This window comes from Spinacia oleracea, chromosome 5 (assembly GCF_020520425.1).
Source record: "Spinacia oleracea cultivar Varoflay chromosome 5, BTI_SOV_V1, whole genome shotgun sequence".
Classification (NCBI taxonomy): Eukaryota; Viridiplantae; Streptophyta; class Magnoliopsida; order Caryophyllales; family Amaranthaceae; genus Spinacia; species Spinacia oleracea.
Genome location: NC_079491.1, coordinates 111,996,460 through 112,008,698, shown reverse-complemented (window position 1 = coordinate 112,008,698; position 12,239 = coordinate 111,996,460). Strand labels below are relative to the sequence as shown.

Below are 12,239 nucleotides of genomic sequence, written 5' to 3'. Positions count from 1 at the left end.
GTTCCTAAACTCAGTGGGAGCTTAGTGTTTGTCATTCGACAAACTAAGGCCCAAGTATAGATATATGTTTCATTGTGATTTATTCAAATGAGACACAAGGGTATTGTTTCTACCACGAATTTTTGAGAACATAATGTTTGTTTGCTCGAAATGATGTCCTTTTGGAGATTCGTTTCCAAAATGACAAGTGGGAGAAAATAGACCTCGAAAGTCTTCGAGGCGAACAACAAACATAAACGGACATTCCGGAGGCTTTTCGAAGTTCTTTAGAAAATCCGAACACGTATTCTTTAAGGACTTTAGAAGTGGCTTTAAAGAATAAGACATCTCTTAGAAGACTTTACAAGTGCTTCAAGGAAAACAGAATATTCAAAGGACTTTCAAGTGGCTATTTGATATTCTATTGTTTGATGTTCTATACCCAAGTAGGCATAGAGTTCAAGTCACTGGAACTATGAGATTCTTCTATTAGATAGTAAAGAAACATAGAGTTCTGGTCAATGAAACTATGAGATTCTTCTATTAGATAGTGAAGAAACCTACAACTTGCAGTCAAACTATTATCATGTAGATTAATGAGTTTGTAACTTGTAAGAAAGCTATGACGAAACCCAGATGCCCTAAAATGGTTAGAGGCCATATATAGACTCAAATGTTTTAAATGGTTAGAGGCCATAAAACATACTCAATGTTTTGATGACAAAATTGAAATTTTGTTGATTTGCAAGAATAGTTTCACACCTATTGGTTGCAAGTCTGTTTTAAGGATAAAAACCATCAAACATGAAATTGTGTTCACACACAAAGCTAGATTAGTTGCTAAAGGTTACAAGCAAATTCACGATGTGGATTGTGTTGAAACCTCATGCAAAATCGTAATGCTTAAGTCTATAATTCAAGCAATGATTGCATATTGGTACATATGGCAATTGGATGACAAAACATCTTCCTCGGTCAAATGTTGGAAGAAACTATGTACATGGTATGTCATAGGATTTGTGGATCCAAATAAATGCTTGAAAAGAAAAGCTGGTTTATAAAATCTAAGTACAGATTTAAAGCAAGCAATTGGGAATTAGAAATGTATTTTAGTGAAGCTAATAAGTATTTTAGTTTCATAAAATATACATGATTCTTATAGATATATAAGAAGTTTAGTGGGAGTACGTAAAACTTAATTGGTCCTATGTGTATTACACACATATCTCTCTATTGTGAAATAACATTCAAATACAAATGACTTAGATTTGAAATTATTCATCAATGATGGACCATGGCGAAACTTAGTACATACTGGGTATTAAGATCTATTTACAAAGATCTTATGATATTGTTTTGGATTAAGTAATGGCATTTACTAAATCAAACACGAAAGTCTCCATTGGAGATATTCGACCAATGTGAATAAATCTAAGTAAAAGAATGTTTGAACTATGTATAAACATTTACTAAGTTAAAACATCAAAGGATCTAAGTGAGATTCTTGACCTATATTATATGTCAAAGAATTTAGCTGGATTCAGTATCTACTGAAATTGAATGAGCTAAAGTTACATGAATACAATTCAATTGAGAATTATTCTGCAAAAGAATTTATCATGTATGATATAATATGAGGATCGCCAAAAACGTATCGTATAACTTTAGGCATGACGAACATGTACCAGTCTCTATTGATCTAAGTGAAGATCAACTAGATTGAGATCAAGAATACTTATGGTACTTGAAAAGGTACATAGGAATAGTTCTTGATTCAAGGAAATAAAGATATGCTAAATATTGATGCTACACGCATAAACACTAGCAAAGGATCAAGCAAGACCCTTTGGAGTTAACCATTGACAAGGACGAGCTAAAGAGCATCGTGTTTCGAAATGGCAACATGGATTGGAGACCATGAGTTGTTGCGTGGGAAATTAAAATATTAATTTCTATGTTCTAAGATACAGCTGGAAAGTCTTCCACATATCTGTGAACTGCTTGGATAAGCAAATCCAAACAAAGCATCACTAGCAACCTAAACAGTTGAAGTAAAAGTACTTATTGCCTAAGAAGCAATAAAACAGGGTTGTTTATGTTAAAGAGTTCTTCACTGAACTTGGGAAGATCACCTATCTGCTGGCTTGATGGTTCTTCATTGAAAAATGCGTAGAACCACTCTTGAAGCAAGAAAAAGGTCTGCTAACTTGATGGTTCTTCATTGAGAAATGCGTCGAACCACCATTGTAGCGAGAAAGACTAGATCACAAAATAAACATACTCAAAAGATCTTATCATCTATCTCGAAGAACATTCGATGAAAAAGATATTAAGATTGGCAAAACATGATAACTAAACCTATGCAACAAGTGAGAAGCAACACTCACATTGTAGCACTGGAAATCAAGCGTAGCTTTGAATTCCATGAAATGCTTTAAAAATGGGTTCGAGGCCCATGGTTGTAAAACATTAGGGGTTGAACATTTATCATATATGAAATGTATTTTCATATTCCATTTAATCTTGGTTTAGTATTAAATGATGAGTCCCTTCAATTTGACGATATATTCAAGATAGACTGTCAGGACCAGTCCTGTGACTAAGAAATGTCTATCAAGTGAACTTGAATGTCAAAGGTTGAAAATGGTCCCTAGTCGGAGTTTTCTATAAAATTGGACGCATAGAAAACGTTAGACGATTAGAATGCAAGATGACTAGTAGTTCTGTTTCTTGAACTATGTGGACATGGCAATGTCATAATCATTTGCATAGATACTTACTTTGGGAAGACTAGTATCGGACAAGACCTATGAAACTTTACTGTAAGAGATGAAAATCTGTCATAAGTAAATTTCATTAAAATTATTAGACACTAAATCCTCAATACCTGAGTGATTTGAGATTACTTGTTTGAGAACTGGTTGCTTTGACGTTGACCAACCGTCGCACCGTAAAAGGAGGCTATAAAGGCAACGCTCAGGTAATCACCTATCAAACGAAGTCTAATCTCAAGATCGCAAGATTGGGATTATCCTCCCACAAATCGGGATGAGATGCTTAAAAGTTGTACAAGGCCACTCGGAGAGCTAGAAACTGTGAAATGCATGGCCGTGCTCGGATGAATCATAGGCTATGATTATCTGTTTATTTGATCAGTTGAACTCTGAAACCGAGGAACACCTCTGGACATAATAAGGATGACAACTCTTACCTTATGTTCAAGAGCAAGCATCGAGCGACAAAGGAATTAGGAAATGCACACTTGTCCCTAAGGACAAGTGGGAGACTGAAGGAAATAATGCCCTTGGTCCAAGTATGCATTCAATGTTAAGTCTAATAAATGCGGTTCAGTATTAATTAACAAGTTAATAATTCAGTGAGATCAAGTGAGCTGAATGCCTAGCTAGAGGCCGCTTCAGTTCAAGTGGAATTAATGATATTAATCCACAGCTTACTCTTGACTGAACCCGTAGGGTCACACAAATAGTACGTAAACGGATCAAGTATTTAATGGCATTAAATACTCCATCTATGGATATTCGGAATCAACGGATCTTGGTTTCAGTGGGAGCTGAGATCGTCACAGGCAAGAAATGAATACTCCGGAAATGATGATATTGCCGGAAACGGAAATATGGATCATATCGGAAATATAAATATTATCCAAGTCGTAGATGTTACCGGAAACGGAAACATGGTACGTATCGGAAAATATTATCGGAAATGGAAATATTGCCGGAATCGGAAATATTGCCGGAAACGGAAAGATTGTCTGAATCGGAAATATTATCGGAATCGGAAAATAATTCCGGAAACGGAAATATTAAATATTTGTTCGAAACGGAAATTAATTCCGGAATCGGAAATGTTAAATATTGTTCGTATCGGAAATGAATTCCGGAATCGGAAAATTAATCGGAAGCGCGTCGTACGAATTAGCATCGGACGAGCTTGCTAGACGAAGGCCTAGCACGAAGCCAGACCCACGTCCAGCAATGGAAACGCGCGCCACAACACGCCAGCCCAAGGCTGCGCCAGGCCCACCGCAAGGCAGGCCCAGCGCGCGCCCAAGGCTGCGGCAGTCGTGGGCTGCGATGCTCGGGTTGTGCGCGCGCGCGCATGGCGCCCCTCGTGGGCTGCTGTGCGTGCGTGGGTGTTTGTGTTCATATACGAAACCTAAAACGTACAGGATTCGTTTAATGATTAAATTCCTAATTCTATTTGATAAATTAATTAAATAAGAGTTTCATTATGATTCTAATTTAATTAATTCGTATCCTAATAGGATTCCAATTCTCTTTCCATACCCCTATAAATATGTGGCCTGGGTTCACAGTTTATAACAAGTTTTCAAGTATTCAAAGTGAGTTTTTGAGAGAAAAATTCAGACACATTCCTTGCCTAAAAGTGCCGAAAATTATTAGTACCTTAAAGGCGATTCTAGTTGGTCAATCTTAAGGCGGATCCGGACGTGCTGTGGACTATCTACGGAGGGACGACACTTGGAGTCCTAAAGACTTGTTCTTGTTCGGTTCGGGCGCAGCTAGGGAAGGCACGCAACAAAGAGTATGCATCTAAACTATGCTATATGATTATGTGTAAATAATATGTATTCCTGGCTAAATGGTTTTTCCGCATGATTTATGAATTGTCATATGTATCATAACCTAACAAATCTGTCATAAGTAAATTTCATTAAAATTATTAGACACTAAATCCTCAATACCTGAGTGATTTGAGAATACTTGTTTGAGAACTGGTTGCTTTGACGTTGACCAACCGTCGCACCGTAAAAGGAGGCTATAAAGGCAACGCTCAGGTAATCACCTATCAAACGAAGTCTAATCTCAAGATCACAAGATTGGGATTGTCCTCCCATAAATCGGGATGAGATGCTTAAAAGTTGTACAAGGCCACTCGGAGAGCTAGAAACTGTGTAATGCATGGCCGTGCTCGGATGAATCATAGGCTATGATTATCTGTTTATTTGATCAGTTGAACTCTGAAACCGAGAAACACCTCTGGACATAATAAAGATGATAACTCTTACCTTATGTTCAAGAGCAAGCATCGAGCGACAAAGGAATTAGGAAATGCACACTTGTCCCTAAGGACAAGTGGGAGACTGAAGGAAATAATGCCCTTAGTCCAAGTATGCATATAATATTAAGTCTAATAAATGCGGTTCAGTATTAATTAACAAGTTAATAATTCAGTGAGATCAAGTGAGCTGAATGCCTAGCTAGAGGTCGCTTCAGTTCAAGTGGAATTAATGACATTAGTCCACAACTTACTCTTGACTGAACCCGTAGGGTCACACAAATAACACGTAAACGGATCAAGTATTTAATGTCATTAAATACTCCATCTATGGATATTCGGAATCGACGGATCTTGGTTTCAGTGGGAGCTGAGATCGTCACAAGGAAAAAATGAATACTCCGGAAACGATGATATTGCCAAAAACGGAAATATGGATCGTATCGGAAATATAAATATTTTCCAAGTCGTAGATGTTGCCGGAAACGGAAACATGGTACGTATCGGAAAATATTATTGGAAATGGAAATATTACCGGAATCGGAAATATTGCCGGAAACGGAAATATTGTCAGAATCGGAAATATTATCGGAATCGGAAATATTAAATATTTGTTCGAAACGGAAATTAATTCCGGAATCGGAAATATTAAATATTGTTCGTATCGGAAATGAATTCAGGAACCGGGAATTTAATCGGAAGGGCATCGTACGAATTAGCATCGGACGAGGCTTGCTAGACGAAGGCCCAGCACGAAGCCAGGCCCGCGCCCAGCAAGCCGAGCGCCCAGCATGGAGCTGCCACAGCCTCGCCAGGCCCAGCGCAAGGCCAAGCCCAGCAAGGCCTTGGCGCGTGCACGCTGAGCGTGCTGTTGGGCTGCGAGCAGCGACTTCTCGTGTGGGCCGCAAGGCCTGCGCGGGTGGTGCAATGCTCGTGGCCATACGATGCTCATGTTCGTAACGAATCCTGATCCTATCGAAATTCGTGTATTGATTAAATCCTAATCCTAATAGACTAAATTTATTATTTAGAGTTCAAATAGGATTCTAATTAATAAATCCAAATCCTATTAGGATTATAATTCCTTTTCCATACCTCTATAAATAGGTGCCTAGGGTCATAATTTATAGATACAATTGAAGTATTCAAAGGTAAGATTTTCAAGAAAAATCAGCCACTCTCTTGCCCCTATTTAGCCGAAATCTATACTATCTTAAGGGCGATTCTAGTTGGTCAAGCTTAAGGCAGATCCGGACGTGCTGTGGACTATCTTCGGAGGGACGACACTTGGAGTCCTAAAGACTTGTTCTTGTTCGGTTCTGGCGCAGCTAGGGAGGGCACGCTACAAAGTGTATGCATCTAAACTATGCTAAATGATTATGTGTAAATAATATGTTTTCCTGGCTTTATGGTTTTTTCGCATGATTTATGTTTTGTCATATGAATCATAACCTAACAGGTCCCTTCTTTGATCGTTTTGTCATCATGATGAGCCTTAGGGAGCAAAAATCTACACACAAGCAAGAAAAGAAACATAATCCAAAACAAAAGGGAAAACTATGTTAGTCAAAAAGACTACATTCTACCATTAAAACTATCACAAACAAGTACCAATTCACCACTTAAGTTCAATGTGAACAAGAGTACTCCAAACAATCCTCATCAACCAAAAACAACAACCCAACTAGAATTCCACCAACATTTCACCAAAAATCTACCAATAGACTAGTCTTTACAAATATTAACAATGAAACAAGCATAGCAAGTCTAGACTATCAAGGAATAAACACAAAAACAAACATGCAAATCCAAACAATCAAAATCAAAAATTTCAGAATTTCACTCAAATAATATGAACAATCAGCCTAAATGTAAAGAAAATGGAGAAAGAAGGGTTAGAAATCGTCACCACAAGTAAGGGAGGGAGACAAGATCACCCAAAAGCAAACTCCAAAGCTCCAATTGCAACAAGGAATCACTAAATCAAAGTTCACACAAACCCTAGAAATTGGGGGTTTTTGAGAAAAAATCTGAAATTATTGGTTTTGAAGTGAGGGAAGAAGATGAATTTGTGAATGTGAGTGATTTAGAGTGAAATGTGTGAGTGGGATTGAGTAGGAAATGGGATTTGAGGAGTTTGAGTAGAGAGAAAAGTGGAGAGATGGTGAAGAAATGAAAAATGAAAGTAAGAAATGAAAAAGAAAGGGGTGTGTTTCCTGATAACACGATCGCAGATCCGGGTTGCCCGACCCATGCGAGCGCACGAAATTTCCGTGCGATCGCACGGTTCGAGCTCGATCGCACAGAATGCGAGCACGATCGCACGAAACTGCTGGGAGCTACTGTCTCAAATTTCCTGTTTTGTGCGACCGCACGAATCAGTTGTGCGATCGCACAGAAATGGAATAATGACTTTTGGCCTTGCTCGACTAATGCACCCCCATCTCATCATATTTATTTAATAAAAGGAAAAGTAAAACTATGAAAACAAAAATTAATGAACAAAAAACAAATTAGGACAAGAGTTAGACAACCGGGTTGCCTCCCGGGTAGCGCTCGTTTAACGTTATTAGCTTGACGAATACCCCCAAAGCTCATGGGGGGACAAGAATGAGATCAATACACGGGTTGCCTCCCGGTAGCGCTCGTTTAACGCCATTAGCTTGACGGACCCCCCAAAAAGGTCAAGGGGGGTCGAACACAACCAACCTAGGGTCAACACTAGTCAACATGCATTTCTTTGCCCCTTTGGGCACAAAGATCTTACCAACATCACCATTCAAGAGGCGGAAACCAAATAATCCACCAACATGCCCCTCCTCGGGACTCGATGGACTCTTAGCTGACTTCTTGGCTTTCTTAGCCAATCCATGAAACACTTTGGAGGGTTTAGCTCCATTATCATCATCAACATGCATTTCAAATATCTCGGGGATGGTTACAACATCTTCAAGCTCATCCCCAAGCGCCTTTGGGACTCCATGGACATTCTTGTCATCAAGAGAGGACCTAGAAAGGTCATTAGCACACTTAGAAACATGAAAATTGTTAGAAGAATTACCACAAGAGTGATTGTTCTCAACACAAGCAAGAGTGTCAATTTTCATGCAACTTTTCATTTTAGAGCAACAATGTTCATCAATTGCAAGCTTGAAACTATCCTTGGCGTCTCCCGCTTTCAAAGTGATTAGTCCTTCTTGCACATCGATAAGAGCACCCGCGGTGGCCAAAAATGGCCTCCCCAAGATAATTGGGGTATAGGCATCCTCATCAATGTCCAAGACGACGAAATCCACAAGGAAAGTAAGCTCGCCAACAACTAGGGGAACATCCTCAACCTTGCCAATAGGATACTTGACCGAACGGTCGGCAAGTTGCAAGGTGATGTTGGTTGGGACAAGATCTCCAACGTCAAGCTTGGCAAACACCGAATAAGGTAGTATACTAACGCTAGCACCCAAATCACACAAGGCATTGCTTATTTCAAGCTCCTTAATAGCACAAGGGATAGAAAAACTTCCCGGGTCTTTGAGTTTGGGTGGCGTTTTGTTAAGAATGATAGCACTACAATTCTCGGTGAGGTTCACCGTCTCCTTTACGTCAAGATATCGCTTCCCACTCAAGATTTCCTTGAGAAATCTCGTATAAGAAGGCATTTGTTTCAAAGCATCCGTAAAGGGGATAGTGACATACAATTGTCGAAGAATCACAAGAAATTTTGCGAATTTCACATCCCGTTTGTGTCTATGGGGATAGGGGGAAAAAGGAGTTGGGAGAGGAGGAAGAGGAGTCTCCTTCGACTTATCACCATCACTCATGTCGTCGACACGAGACTTCTCTTCCGCATCATCACGGTCCGAGGACTCATTTCTCATAGAACTCTCACCCCTAGAGCTAGGAGCTTCAACATGCGTAGCACTATCATCTAAGGTCTTCCCACTCCTTGTCACAATGGCATACAATTGCTTAGGAGGTTGACCTTGGGGTGGGAGACTTGTATGCACTTGTTGCTCTTTGATAGTGCTAGCTAGTTGAGCAAGTTGGGTCTCAATCATCTTCAAGTGAGTGTTGGATTGTGTGAATCCATCCTCAAACTCGACATTCTTCTTGGCTTGCGCCCCCACAAACGACTCCATGAGAGCCTCAAGATTAGACTTGAGAGGCGGGAGTGGTGGAGGTGCAACGCCATAACTACTAAGGTTTGCTTGATATTGGTTGCCAAAGGTCCTCGGTCCATTGAATCCGGGAGGTGGAAATTGAGATGCAACATAAGGACCTCCCGAGTTCAAAGGATAACCCCCACTTGAGGCACCCCTAAATTGCCCATAAGAGTAGTTATAACCCCCTCCACCTTGATGGTTGGGATTATAACTCCCTTGATTGCCAAAACCTTGAGCTTGACCATAGGGCGCTTGGCTTTGATAGCCTTGTGCTCTATAGCCACCTCGATTTTGGCTATCATACCCACTTCCTTGGCCATAGCCTTGGTGGGGACCATACATGGAGGGCCCTCTAGGTTGCCTAGAAAAATTAGGATTGTTAGGGTTATCATTCCTAGACCTCTCATTAATGGCATTAGCATACTCTACATCAAACTCGCCTTCATACGAAGGGCCATAATCCACAAATGACAAGTTATGAACTAAGGGGCATGTATCGGGGGAATGACTATAGTCTTGGCAATTTTCACCAAAGAATGTGCCCGGAGGCATTGAGCCATAAGAACTAACCTTGCCCTTCCCCTTAGAGAGAAGAGTGGCCGAGGGAGGAGGGATTGTAGACGGTGATGGCGGTTGGCTCGGTGTGTTTTCGAGCTTCTCCAAGCGTGAGGTAAGCTTCTCTATCATCCGTGCTTGCTCTATGGCGTACACCGAACCCTTACCATCTTCACTCCTACCTTTGCCATCATAATTCCTTGTGCCTACATGCTAAGATTGGTAGTTTTGAACTACATCCTCAATGATTTCCTCTATTTGATCCTCAGTTTTATTCATAATGGGGCCTCCCGCGCCCGCATCAAGACTTGTCTTCGAACTTGGACTCAACCCCAAGTAAAATGTTTGGAGCAACAACCATTTAGGAATCCCATGGTGAGGGCATTCCCTTTAGTACTCCTTATAACGATCCCAAGCTTCGAAGAGTGACTCATCTCTCTTTTGCTCAAAGGATTGGATCTTATGGCGACACTCCGCCGTCTTCCCATGCGAATAGAACTTGTTTAAGAATGCACTTGTCACTTCGGTCCAAGTGCGAAGTGAGTTGGGCTTGACCTCCTTGTCAAGCCAATCACTCGCTCGCCCAAGTAGAGAGAACCCAAACAATGTCAACCTCACATAATCCGACGTGACACCATTGTGCTTGATTGTGTCACAATAGTGCTCGAACTGTTTGAGATGTTCGTGAGGTGATTCATTACTCTTCCCACAAAAGGGGTGGCTTTGCACCAAATTGATCAAGGCGGGCTTGATCTCAAAGTTGTTGGCACCCGTTGTTGGGGCTTGAATACCACATGTAGCTTCGAATGCCCCCGGTATTCCCAAGTTCTTAACCGGGAGCGCCATGTTCCCAAACACTTGCTCACTCTCTTGTTGTTCCTCACCAACACTCAATGAAGCGAATCTGTTATTGCTTGATGAGCTAGATCGTACACGCCTTTGTCTCCTAAGTGTCCTCTCCAACTAAAGGTCAAGAGGATGGAGGATCCTTTGACGAGCACGCCCCCTAACAAGCATAAAACTCAAGAAAAACCGTGAGCAATGCCAAGGAAAAAGAAAGCTAAGCGAAATTGCAATGTTTTTGTATTTTCTAATGATGAACTAGTCTCAACTAAAACTAAAAAACAACAACCGTTCCCCGGCAACGGCGCCATTTTGATAGGCGTGTTTTCCGTCGTTGATAGAAAACAACCTATGCAAACAATATTTATAAAACCACTCAACTACCGGCTAGCGGTAAGCAAAGGGATCGTCCCAAAAAAACGGTGGTTATTGAGATTGAAAGTCAATCTAGTTCGAACAAGGATTTGGTTTTGAATTGTCACTTTTAAGAATCTAAAAACGAAGAATTATGCTAAATTGAATCAAGAAAGGGAAACGTTAGGGAGTCGGGGATAGGCTAGGGAAACCGGGGGAAATGAATTCAACTATCTAGCAATGGTGATCATGCAACGAAATGGTGATTAGGCAAATGACATCTAAAGACGAACCTGCCACCTCTCGGATAGGGAACACTAAGCGTCTAATCCATGGAAGATCTTTCGCCTAATCCTAGATTAAACTAACTAGCATATAATAGGCACCGCCATTTGATCACACAAGATAGGCCCACAATCTCTCGCCAAACCTATCCTATGGTTCCACGTGACTCTAATCGAATAGCATTTGCAAGTACCACTCAACTAGCATGGATATCCTATCATCAAATCATATTTAATCACATGAATAAACCAATAATCAATCAACAATATTCCCTAATTAAGCCCATAGATTCTCCCCTTACCCTAACCTAATTCTACTCACTAGTCATTCTAGAAATCAAGCAATTCATTAAGAATAAGCTAGCAAGCATGATATTGAAGGAGTAGGAGAAGAGAATTAAGAGTTCAATTGCACAATCAAATCACAAATTGAAAATAAAAGTAACTTCAATCAATGAAATCAAGAATTCAAGAAATTAAGGAATTGAAGAACAATCAACAACAAAGCAAGAGCAAGAATTAAGAAACTAAGAATTAAATTGCAAGAAAAGGAGAAGAGTTGAAGGAATTACAGAATTGAACCTTGAAAATCAATGCGTTTCTCTCTCTAGAACACTAGATTGAAGAGCAAAATATCTAAAAAACTCCTAAAATCTATTTCTGAAATTAATTGTTAATGAAAATAAAGAAAATTCTATTTATACTAAACCCCGAAAATAAGAGATTTAAACTCGAAAACTGAATCTCGCGCAGCTGTGCGAACGGGCATACCCAGCTGCGATCGCACCATTGCGATCGTGCTGTGATCCATGCGAACGAGCTCAGCGACGATTCTCCTCCTTCGTGCCGTGCGATCGTGTTCAGCAACCGTGCGATCGCACGGTTCTAACTTGGCCAAATCTCCATAAATCCTCATGTGCTCGCACAGGAATTCAGTGCGAGCCCACCGAAATTCCGTGCGAGCGAGCTCCTCTGTGGTGCGATCGCACAAAATTTCCATATAGTTCCTGCATCGATTTTCCAA

At 40.4% G+C, this 12,239-nt stretch overlaps 1 non-coding gene across 1 annotated transcript; it reads left to right on the top strand.

Moving 5' to 3' along the window:
• Nucleotides 1–10,101: 10,101 nt before the first annotated feature.
• Nucleotides 10,102–10,207, top strand: LOC130462230 (small nucleolar RNA R71). Its single transcript, XR_008922341.1, has one exon. It is a non-coding gene; the product is annotated as a small nucleolar RNA R71 (small nucleolar RNA).
• Nucleotides 10,208–12,239: the final 2,032 nt, after the last annotated feature.